Source organism: Tachyglossus aculeatus, chromosome 1 (genome assembly GCF_015852505.1).
Source record: "Tachyglossus aculeatus isolate mTacAcu1 chromosome 1, mTacAcu1.pri, whole genome shotgun sequence".
Classification (NCBI taxonomy): Eukaryota; Metazoa; Chordata; class Mammalia; order Monotremata; family Tachyglossidae; genus Tachyglossus; species Tachyglossus aculeatus.
The window spans coordinates 76,142-88,616 of NC_052066.1; the positions used below are offsets into that span (position 1 = coordinate 76,142).

A 12,475-nucleotide genomic window follows, 5' to 3' on the forward strand; every position below is an offset into this window, starting at 1 on the left:
GATCCATTAGAGAAGCAGTGTGGCTAGAGAAGCAGCGAGGCTTAATGGAAAAAGCCCGGCCTTGGAAATCAGGGGGCGTGGGTTCTAATCCAGACTCTGCCACTTATCAGCTGTGTGACTTTGGGCAAGTCACTTAACTTCTCTGGGCCTGTTATCTCATCTGTAAAATGGGGATTAAAACTGTGAGGCCCACGTGGGACAACCTGATTACCTTGTATCAAACCCAGTTGTCTCACCACTTGAGACAGCACCACTATCCTCCATCTCAGAGCCTGAAACCTTGGTGTTATCCTTGACCATCTCTATCATTCCACCTGCACATTCAGTCTGTCATCTAGTCCTCTTGGTTCAACCTTCACATCATGGCTAGAATGCACCCTTTCCTCTCCACCCCAACTGCTACCATTTTAATCCAAGCATTCATCCTATCCTGCCTTGATTACTACATGAGCCTCTTTTCTGACCTCCCTGCCTCCTTTCTCTTCCATTCCAGTCCATACTTCACTCTGCTGCCCAGATCATTTTTCTACAAAACATTTAGTCCATGTCTCCCCACTCCTCAAGAACCTTTAGTGGTTGCCCATCCACCTCTGTAACAAACAGAAACTCCTTGCCATCAGCTTTAAAGCTCTCAATCACCTTGTCTCCTCCTATCTTTCCTTGCTGATTTCCAACTACTGCACAGCACTTTGCTCCTCTGATGCCAACCTATTCCCTCCTTCTTCATATCCGACAGACAATTACTCTCCCCAACTTCAAAGCCTTATGAAAAGCACATCTTCTCCTATAGGTCTTCCCCTGACTAAGCCCCCATTTCCTTTTCTCCCACTCCCTTCTGGGTCACCCTTGCACTTAGACTGGCACCTTTTATTCACCCTTCCCTCAGCCCCACAGCACTTATATACATATCCATAATGTATTTATTCATACTAATGTCTGTCTCTCTTTCTGGACATTAAGTTTATGGTGAGCAGGGAAAATGTCTATCAATCATTCACATTTATTGAGTGCTTACTGTGTGTAGAACACTGTCAACTCTGTTAAACTGTACTCTTCCAAAGGCTTAGTAAGGTGCTCTTCTCCTGGGTCCAGGCTCAGAAGGCCCCAGGGGAGCTGGCTGAGGGTAGTCCTGGACCTGACTTAGGCCACTCTTCCAGGGGCTCTGCTCAGAAACCACCGTGGAAAGCCCGGTGAGGCCTGTGGGTTTGGCTGCACTTGCTTGGAGCAGCCTGGGGCTTCTGCATGTTCCAACATCAGACCTCTACTTGGGGACAGGCCAGAGGCCACCACAATGAGGGAAGGGTGGACGGAGAGGAGGGTGGTACTTACAGACAGTCCAGCTTCTCCAAAATAGGTCACACCCCGAACTCCACCACTTATATGGATACTCCGCAACTTTGGGCAGTGTTTGATGCAGAAAGAAGAAAACAGGAGAGACAATTTAGTATTAATATTGAAGCAAATTTTTTGGAAATGTTTCATCACAGTTCTGACCAACTCCTTCTCCTGGATCTCATACAATTAAAAAATTTCTCATGTCCTAGTCCTCACCCTGACTTTCACTCCACTGCAGTAATTCCATTTTCATTTCCGGCAAAATCTTGCAGTTAAGTTTTTTCTCCAGCTCTTTCACGCTCATTTGATTTGAGAAGTGAAATAGGAAGTGCAGCGTTAACATTAAAAACTCTGTCCATTCACCGTTCTCATTCTCTTCTAGCAGCTTTTTCATATCTCCAGTGGCAGTGACCAAATCATTCTTCTCTTCCTCCTCTACCTCCAGTGCATAGAACATTGCTGCAAAAAAACCTCTTGGAAACACAAGTGAATGAAGCTGTAGCAGTTTTCACAGTCAAGGTCCAGGAAAATGCTTATCTGCAGGAAAGGAGAGACATCTGACATATCCAAACCATGCTTCCTGAGGTCATTTCCATCAAACAGGATCTTCTGGGTCCAGATTTTCTCTGTGGCCAGATGGCACAGCCTCTGCAGGATGGGTTGGGGCCTGGGATGGTTCCAGGAAGCAGGGAATAGCATGGTCAGGTAGTTCATGTACAGGTCCGTGGTGGTCTGGGAGGTCTGTGTGAGTTTTTCTCCACCATCCAGCTGTTGCTTCAGACATGTGCAGACAATCCAGCACACCAGCGGGACGGAGCACATGGTGAACAGAATTTCATTGTCTTCAACCAAACTGAAGGCTTGCATGGCTTGATTCTTTTCTCTGAAATATTTGTGGACATTTTCCCACCTGTCAGCCTTAGAAAACCCAGAATCTCCACATGTCGTGGATATAGCAATAAGCGATTGAAGATCTCCAGAGCAGTAAGTCTCGAGGTGATCAACATGTAGGCCTCAGGCAGCAGGATCTTCCACAGTAGACTGCTCAGTAGGACCTGCACTGGCCCCTTCTCACTCCAGTCATGACACAGGTCAGATTCCTGCTCTTCAAAGGACCATTTCAGTTCAAAACCATCCACAATGAACTGGAGTTTCTCTGGCTGGGACAGAGGATAGCCTGCTGGTAGGAATGCCCCCAGGGCAGGGCAGGGATGTGAGAACTGAAGCTGCGGGGACTGCCTAGACTCCTGCTGAGTTTATTACAAACCCTGGATGGGATCACTGAACTTGCCTCGAGACTGGCCGCCTATACCCTCAGCTGAGAGACCGGACAGCCTGAAGCCTGCCAGCCTGAGGGCTGACTAGAGCTTGGTGGAGGATGCCCAGCCCAGAGGATCTGCCTGGTGATTGGAGGGTGGGGAGTGCACCCCCCAGGGCCAGGTGTGGGTGGGGTAAGGAGGGGGGTGGGAGGAGGCATGATGGGTGTCGTGGGATGGGTGGCACTGGGGCATTAGTGCTAGGTGTTTCAATATGGGGTGTGAACTGTGTGGTGTGGGGTGTGTGGTGTGTGGTGTTGGGTTGTGTTTTGATGGGGTGTATGAAGTGGGGAGTAGGGGAGTGAACAGAGGGAGAGAAGCAGCTTGGCCTATTGGAAAGCACTATGTCCAAGACTGAGCTCCTTATCTTCCCTCCCAAGCCCTGTCCTCTCCCTGACTTTCCCGTCACTGTAGACGGCACTACCATCCTTCCCACAACCCGCAACCTTGGTATCATTCTTGACTCCGCTCTCTCTCATTCACTCCACACATCCAATCTGTCACCAAAACCTGCCGGTCTCACCTCCACAACATCGCCAAGATCTGCCCTTTCATCTCCATCCAAACCACTACCTTACTGGTTCAATCTCTCATCCTATACCGACTGATTACTGCATCAGCCTCCTTTCTGATCTCCCATCCTCCTGTCTCTCCCCACTTCAGTCTATACTTCACTCTGCTGCCCAGATTGTCTTTGTACAGAAAAGCTCTGGGCATGTCACTCCCCTCCTCAAAAATCTCCAGTGGTTGCCTGTCAACTTACGAATCAAGCAAAAATTCCTCACTCTCGGCTTCAAGGCTCTCCATCACCTCACCCCCTACCTCACCTCCCTTCTCACCTTCTACAGCCCAGCCTGCACCCTCCGCTCCTCTGATGTTAACCTTCTCACTGTGCCTTGTTCTCGCCTGTTCTGCCATCGACATTTGAACCCATGACCTCTGACCTCTCACTCCAAAGCTCGTGCTCTTTCCACTGAGCCACACTGCTTCTCTAGGTTCTAATTCCAGCTCCTCCACTTGGGCAAGTCACTTCACTTCTCTGGGACTTAGTTCCCTCATCTGCAAAATGGGGATTCAATTCCTGCGCTCCCTCTTTCGTAGACTTTGAGGTCCATAGGACCGGATTGTCTTGTATTCATTCATTCATTCAATCGTATTTATTGAGCACTTACTATGTGTACAGCACCGTACTAAGTGCTTGGGAAGTACAAATCGGCAAGATATAGAGACGGTCCTACCCAACAACGGGCTCACAATCTAGAAGGGGGAGACAGACAACAAAACAAGTAGACAGGTGTCAATACCATCAGAATAAATAGAATTATAGCTATATGCACATCATTAATAAAACAGAGTAATGAGTATGTACAAATAAAATAGAGTAATAAATATGTACAAATGCATGCAACTTCTGTGGGAAGGGGAAGGAGGTAGGGCTGGGGGGCGATGGGGAGGGGAGGGGAGGAGGAGGAGAGGAAAAAGGGAGGTCTCAGTCTGGGAAGGCCTCCTGAAGGAGGTGAGCTCTCAGTAGGGCTTTGAAGGGAGGAAGAGAGCTAGTTTGGTGGATGTGTGGAGGGAGGGCATTCCAGGCCAGAGGTAGGATGTGGGCCAGGGGTTGACGGTGGGGCAGGCGAGAATGAGGCACAGTGAGAACGTTAGTGGCAGAGGAGCGGAGTGTGCAGGCTGGACTGTAGAAGGAGAGAAGGGAGGTGAGGAAGGAGGGGGGCGAGGTGATGGAGAGCCTTGAAGCCAAGAGTGAGGAGTTTTTGCTTGATTCGAAGGTTGATAGGCAACCACTGGCAATTTTTGAGGAGGGGAGTGACATGCCCAGAGTGTTTCTGTACAAAGGTAATCCTGGCAGCAGAGTGAAGTATAGACTGAAGCAGGGAGAGACAGGAGGATGGGAGATCAGAAAGGAGGTTGATGCAGTAATCCAGTCGGGATAGGATGAGAGATTGAACCAGCATGGTAGCAGTTTGGATGGAGAGGAAAGGGTGCATCTTGGTGATGTTGTGGAGGTGAGACTGGCAGGTTTTGGTGATGTAAACAAACTTGTCTTTGACATAGCCGCTTGAACACCACACAGAGTCCATGAAATTTTCTTCTATAGTAGCCTAGGCGGGACAGGGCAACATGGGTGGTTTGGGGCAGTGGGAGTAGAGGCAGGCTAGCAGAAACAACTTGGGCAGGGGCAGCATGAGTGAGTTAGGGTAGTGGGCCAGGGCTGTTGGGACTGTTTGAGTGGGTTAGGACAATGGGCCGGAGCTGCTGGGGCAGTGTGGGTGGTTAGGGAGATGGGACAGGGCTCATGGGGTGGTGTGAGTGATTAGGGTGGTGGGCCATGCCTGCTCGGGCACTGTGGGTAGGGTAGGAAGGCAGAGGTGGAGGTAGGGTCAGCGTGGGCAGTGGGACAGGGCTACCGGTTTGGTGTGGGTTAGGCTTAGGGTGGCAGGAGTGAGGTCAGGGGCAGTAGGGCTGGGGGTAGGGTCCATGTCAGTGAGTTAGAGACGCAAGGGAAGTGGTGGTAGGGGCAGTGGAGCCAGATGTATGGTCAGTGTGGTTGGGTTAGGGTGGCAGGGGTGGCAGCAGAGTCAGTGGGGGATGGGTTAGTGGGGCAGGGATGACAGCAGGGTCAGGGGCAGGCTCGGTGTGGGTGGTCAGGGGCAGTGCCTTCAAAGTGATGGTAAAGAGTTTCTGTTGGATGTGAGGGTGGATGGGCAGTCACCGGAGGTTCCTGAGAAGTGGGGAAACATGGATTAAATGGTTTTGTAGAAAAATGATCTGGCAGCAGAGTGGATGGCGAGATTGTATCCGTTGGTGTGTTAACACACTGACAACCTTGTGCCCCCCCCCCACAACCTACCGCCATGTCCACACAGAGACCATCGGCTATCTTTTTGGGCCTGGACATTCACGGAGGGTTGCTCAGACCCCAGGTGTGGAGAGGGGGAAGAGCCTGTGCTGCAGTGGGGTTTGCCTCAGTAGTGATGACCTGCACTGAGCCATCCACATGCTCTCACCGTTCCCCTCCCCTTAGGGAGCCCCCTGTCCTCCAGCCTCCAGCCCTCAGATCCTCCATCCTCCTCCCTCTCCCCAAGAGGCTGTCTCTGGGAGACTAATCCAGGGCCTCTCCCCTCCAACACCCCGAGTCCTCGGGAGACTCCTATGAATCTCAGTCCATTAGGACCCGCAGACCTGCCCCAATCCCACTGACTGTTCCCTCTGGCTCTACTTTGTCCCCTCCTCCCCGTGCTCCTAACAGCCGACCCCCTCCTTCCCCTTTCCACCACCACTACCAATTTGCACTGACCCAGAGCTGGGGATAGGATCTCTGGGTCACTGGCTCCCTGAAGGATCCCTAATTCCTGGCTCAGCCTGGCTCCACACAGACTCCAAAGATGCACCCCCCACCCAGGGTCTCCATCGAGAAGCAACGTGGCTCAGTGGAAAGAGCCCGGGCTTGGGAGTCAGAGGTTATGCATTCTAATCCCTGCTCTGCCACTTGTCAGCTGTGTAACTTTCAGCCAGTCACTTAACTTCTCTGTGCCTCAGTTACCTAATCTGACAAATGTGGATTAAGACTGGGAGCCCCACATGGGACAACTTGATCACCTTGTATCCCCCCCAGTGCTTAGAACAGTGCTTTGCACATAATAAGCAATTAACAAATACCATTATTATTATTATCTGCACAGCCCAGATCTAGCTGCTCCACCTGCTCCTGCCACCACCACCACCACCAAGTGTCCCACAGACTGAGGGGAAGGTGAAGGGGGGGTCAGAAGTTGGGGTCTCCCAATTCAACTACAGGGCCCCTACCTGCATCCCCTCATTCAGTAACTCCCTAACTCCTTGCACCTGTGCTCCTGGACACTAGCTATCATGATTTTCACATCCTGCTGTCTACCATATCCAGCTGGGTTGGCCATCTTCGTCTGACTCAGGGGATTCTGGAAAGACCCTTCCCCTGGGTCACTGTCCTCCTGACTCCCCTTGCGTTCTTTCTCCATGACTTCTGTGGGGTCATCTGCAAGCTGGACCCACTTCCTTTGGTCACCCTGTTCTATCTCCAGCCAGGTGGGGCTCCTAGGTATCAGATGTATGGAGTGCAAGAGGACAGGGGAGGTCAGGGGAGTCAGTCACCTCTGTCCCCTCCAGGCCCTCAGTCTCCCCAGCCTTACCAGCCCAGCATGGGGCTGGGCAGCCATCGGCCAGTGGCCCCCCTCAGTGGCCAGCAGGGCTCTGGGCAGTGGGGTGGAGGGGGAGGAACATGGCCCCAGCCCAAGACCTGTTGGCCCCATCTTTACCGGGTGATAGGGGGAGCCAGAGCTGTCATCGCCCATCTCCAGGACCCATGGGGGTAATTGGGACCTTTCCCTGACACTGGGCTGTCCACGGTCCCTCCCCATGTAATATGGCCACTTGTCCCCATGTTTCAGGGGACACTGTCTCATATCCCGGGGAACTGGTCGCATCAATCTGTACTGTCTCCCTGGGGGTCACTCACTGGGCAGCAGGGTCTCCGTTTCTCCTAGACCTCAGCTGTGCTCCTGGGCAGAAGTGAAAGTGTCAAGAGGGGGAAGAAAGGAAGGACAGGGGAGGCGAAGTGGCCTGAAGAGCATTGACATCCTCCCTCCTTCTCTGTTCCTTCTCAGGATTCTCCTGGGGCGGCCAATAGTGTCTGGTGGGGCAAGGAGAGAGCTCAGTGCTGGAACATCCCCCCTGGCCACCTCTATACAATCAGGGCATCCCATCCTTTCTTGCCAGTGTCAGACACAAATCCGCCACCTGTGGCTGCAGGTCATGGAGGGTTGGCTTTTGAGAGGAGGCAGGAGATCTACTCTAGAGATACTGCTGGGAAAGATAACCCCCTCCTGCCTCTCCCCCTCCTCCCCCTCTCCATCCCCCCCGCCTTACCTCCTTCCCTTCCCCACAGCACCTACATTTATGTATATATGTTTGTACTTATTTATTACTCTATTTATTTATTTATTTATTTTACTTGTACATATCTATTCTATTTATTTTATTTTGTTAATATGTTTTGTTTTGTTCTCTGTCTCCCACTTCTAGACTGTGAGCCCACTGTTGGGTAGGGACCGTCTCTGTATGTTGCCAACTTGTACTTCCCAAGTGCTTAGTACAGTACTCTGCACACAGTAAGTGCTCAATAAATACAATTGATTGATTGATTGATTGATAGGAGAGTTGAAGAGGGGGCCGAAAGTGGCAGTGCTAATACTGACTGATGGATGAGCACTAGGGAGTGCTCCCTTCACCCAAGTTTTTTTGTCTCCTCCCCAAACCCTAAGGTTCCTGCTGGCCATGTCTTCCCCGACCTGCCCAGATTTTGTGAGAACCCTCCTCCTGACCTAAGAGCTACCCCCTTGCTTTTCCTCTTCCTCTTGACTCCCCTCAGAGCCTGATCTTCCCTCAGCCTCCTCTGGCAATGGGGAGGCGGGAGACCCTCTCTTGACCCCATCTCCCCTTCTAGTTATCACCCTATCTCCCTCCTACCATTCTTTTCCAAACTCTTTGAACGAGTTGTCTACATGTGCTGCCTAGAATTCCTCAACGCCAACTCTCTACTCGACCCCCTCCAGTTTGGCTTCCGTCCCCTACATTCCACGGAAACTGCCCTCTCAAAGGTCACCAATGACCTCCTGCTTGACAAATCCAACAGCTCCCACTCTATCCTAATCCTCCTCGACCTCTCAGCTGCCTTCGACACTGTGGACCACCCTCTTCTCCTCAACACGCTATCCAACCTTGGGTTCACAGACTCTGTCCTCTCCTGGTTCTCCTCTTATCTCTCCGGCCGTTCATCCTCAGCCTCTTTTGAAGGCTCCTCCTCCCCCTCCCATCCCCTTACTGTAGGGGTTCCTCAAGGGTCAGTTCCTGGTCCCTTTCTGTTCTCTATCTACACTCACTCCCTTGGTGAACTCATTCGCTCCCACAGCTTCAACTATCACCTCTACGCTGATGACACCCAAATCTACATCTCTGCTCCTGCTCTCTCACTCTCCCTTCAGGCTCGTATCTCCTCCTGCCTTCAAGACATCTCCATCTGGATGCCTGCCCACCATCTAAAACTCAATATGTCCAAGACTGAACTCCTTATCTTCCCTCCCAAACCCTGCCCTCTTCCTGACTTTCCCATCACTGTTGACGGCACTACCATCCTTCCCATCTCACAAACCCGCAAACTTGGTGTCATCCTCGACTCCACTCTCTCGTTCAGCCCTCACATCCAATCCATCACCAAAACCTGCCGGTCTCACCTCTGCAATATCGCCAAGATCCGCCCTTTCCTCTCCATCCAAACTGCTACCCTGCTGGTTCAGTCTCTCATCCTATCCCGACTGGATTACTGCATCAGCCTCCTCTCTGATCTCCCAGCCTCCTGTCTCTCCCCACTTCAATCTATACTTCATGCAGCTGCCTGGATCATCTTTGTGCAGAAACGCTCTGGATATGTTACTCCCCTCCTCAAAAATCTCCAGTGGCTACCAATCAACCTACGCATCAGGCAAAAACTCCTCACTCTCAGCTTCAAGGCTGTCCATCACCTTGCCCCCTCCTACCTCACCTCCCTTCTTTCCTTCTACAGCCCAGCCTGCACCCTCCACCCCTCTGCTGCTAACCTCCTCACCGTGCCTCATTCTCGCCTGTCCCACCGTCGACCCCTGGCCCACATCCTCCCCCTGGCCTGGAATGCCCTCCCTCCGCAAATCCACCAAGCTAGCTCTCTTCCTCTCTTCAAAGCCCTACTGAGAGCTCACCTCCTCCAGGAGGCTCTCCCAGGCTGAGCTGCCTCCTTCCTCTCCCCCTCCTCCCCCTTCCCATCCCCCGTCTTACCTCCTTCCCCTCCCCACAGCACCTGTATATATGTTTGTACAGATTTATTACTCCATTTTACTTGTACATATTTACTATTCTATTTATTTTATTTTGTTAATATGTTTTGTTTTGTTGTGTGTCTCCCCCTTCTAGACTGTGAGCCCGCTGTTGGGTAGGGACCGCCTCTATATGTTGCCAACTCGTACTTCCCAAGTGCTTAGTACAGTGCTCTGCACACAGTAAGCACTCAATAAATATGATTGAATGAATGGGAGAAAATGCACAGGTGAGAATTAGCCCCATCCCTGTACCTCAGAAGGCTCACAATCCAAGTACACTGCAACCTCTTTAATGAATGCCCTCCAGCCAAAATCTCAACCACTCAAGGTGAGCCAGAAGCAGCTGGAGAATAGCACAAGGACTTATGAGTTTAGCCTCTACATCTCTGCCCTGTTCTCTCTCCCTCCCTCCAGGCTCGCATCTCCTCCTGCCTTCAGGACATCTCCGTCTGGATGTCTGCCTGCCACCTAAAACTCAACATGTCCAAGACTGAACTCCTTGTCTTCCCTCCCAAACCCTGCCCTCTCCCCGACTTTCCCATCAATGTTGACGGCACTACCATCCTTCCCGTCTCACAAGCCCGCAACCTTGGTGTCATCCTCGACTCCGCTCTCTCATTCACCCCTCACATCCAAGGCGTCACCAAAACCTGCCGGTCTCAGCTCCACAACATTGCCAAGATCCGCCCTTTCCTCTCCATCTAAACCACTACCCTGCTCGTTCAAGCTCTCATCCTATCCCATCTGGACTACTGCATCAGCCTCCTCTCTGATCTCCCATCCTCGTGTCTCCCCCCACTTCAATCCATACTTCACGCCGCTGCCCGGATTGTCTTTGTCCAGAAACGCTCTGGGCAGGTTACTCTCCTCCTCAAAAATCTCCAGTGTCTACCAATCAATCTGCACGTCAGGCAGAAACTCCTCACCCTGGGCTTCAAGGCTGTCCATCATCTCGCCCCCTCCTACCTCACCTCCCTTCTGTCCTTCTCCAGCCCAGCCCGCACCCTCCGCTCCTCTGCCGCTAATCTCCTCACCGTTAGGCCTCATTCTCGCCTGTCCCGCCATCGACCCCCGGCCCATGTCATCCCCCTGGCCTGGAATGCCCTCCCTCTGCCCATCTGCCCAGCTAGCTCTCTTCCTCCCTTCAAGGCCCTACTGAGAGCTCACCTCCTCCAGGAGGCCTTCCCAGACTGAGCCCCCTCCTTCCTCTCCCCCTTGTCCCCCTCTCCATCCCCCCATCTTACCTCCTTCCCTTCCCCACAGCACCTGTATATATGTATATATGTTTCTACGTATTTATTACTCTATTTATTTATTTATTTATTTTACTTGTACCTATCTATCCTATTTATTTTATTTTGTTAGTATGTTTGGTTTTGTTCTCTGTCTCCCCCTTTTAGACTGTGAGCCCACTGTTGGGTAGGGACTGTCTCTATATGTTGCCAATTTGTACTTCCCAAGCGCTTAGTACAGTGCTCTGCACACAGTAAGCGCTCAATAAATACGATTGATGGATTGATTTAGCCACGAGGGCCCTATCATTGCTCACGCACACCTCACCAGGTCTCCAAACCCACCAATGGCTGCCCATTTTCCTCTGTATCTCTGTTCCCCCAGCCTGGAACATCCCACCCCCACCTCCACCGAGTCTCCAACAGGCTTGAGTCCCCCATCCGGGAAGCCAGGTAACCGCTGTGGGGAACCCTAAGAAGAAACAGCCACTTGCCAGCAAGAGATCGTCATCATCATCATCAATCGTATTTATTGAGCGCAAGAGATGAGGAGGGTTTATTGAGCTGTAGCAGGGCAGCAGAGCCCTGGAACCACTACACAGTTGTGATTCCCCCCAAGTCTGTGCCGGGAGAGCAGAGCCATTCCACAGCTGCTCTGGGCCCAGACACACTGGTCACTGAGCAGGATAAAAACAGGAGCTGGGGTGCCTTAGTGCAGGTCCTAGCCCACTTGCTGGTCTCCAAAGTGAAAGGGTGGCAGACAGGAACTTTGCACTGGGTGGCCTTGGTTCAGGGTTGCATACAGAGGAATACACCACCTGATGGCACTGGTTCAGTGTGACACGTACAGGAACTCACCACTGGGTGGTGAAGGTGCTCTCCACCATTCATTCATTCATTCATTCAGTAGTATTTATTAAGCGCTTACTGTGTGCACAGCTCTGTACTAAGCACTTGGGAAGGTACAGTACACCAATAAAGAGTGACAATCCCCGCCCACGATGAGCTCACAGTCTAGAGAGGGGTGGTGCTGGTTTAGGGTGGCAGGATCGCTCAACTACATGGCACTGGTCCAGGATGGCAAGTGCAGGAACTACCAACCGGGTGGTGCTGGTTCCAGGTGGTGCTGGTTCAGGGTGATAGGTTCAGTAATTCTCCACTAGGTGTGGCACTGGTTGAGAGTGGCAAGTGCAGGAACTCGTTCTCTTTGCTTTTCCCCCTGGCCCTCGGCCACAGCATTTATGCTTATATATACTTATCTATAATTCTATTTTTATATTAATACTTGTTTTGAGGCATATATACCTATAATTCTATTTATATATATTGATACCTGTTTACAAGTTTTGATGCCCGTCTCCCCCCTTCTAGACTGTAAGCCCAGTGTGGGCAGAGATTGTCCCTCTTTATTGCTGAATTGTACTTAGTACAGTCCTCTGCACACGAAAGCACTCAGTAAATACGATTGAATGAATGAACGAATGAATTCAACACCAGGTGTGGCGCTGGTTCAGAGCGGCAGGTGTAGGAATTTTCCACCAGGTGTGGCCCTGGTTCAGAATGGCAGGTGTTGGAATTCTCCACCAGGTGCAGCACTGGTTCGGGGTATCAGGGGCAGGAATTCTCTACAGATGAGGCACTGGTTCAGAAGATCGGGGGCAGGAATTGTCCACCAGGTTGGCTCTTGTTCAGA

General features: G+C 51.6%; 1 pseudogene; it reads right to left on the reverse strand.

Annotated features, from left to right (window-relative positions):
- Positions 1-1,140: 1,140 nt before the first annotated feature.
- On the reverse strand, positions 1,141-4,716 carry LOC119931481 (annotated as a pseudogene).
- Positions 4,717-12,475: the final 7,759 nt, after the last annotated feature.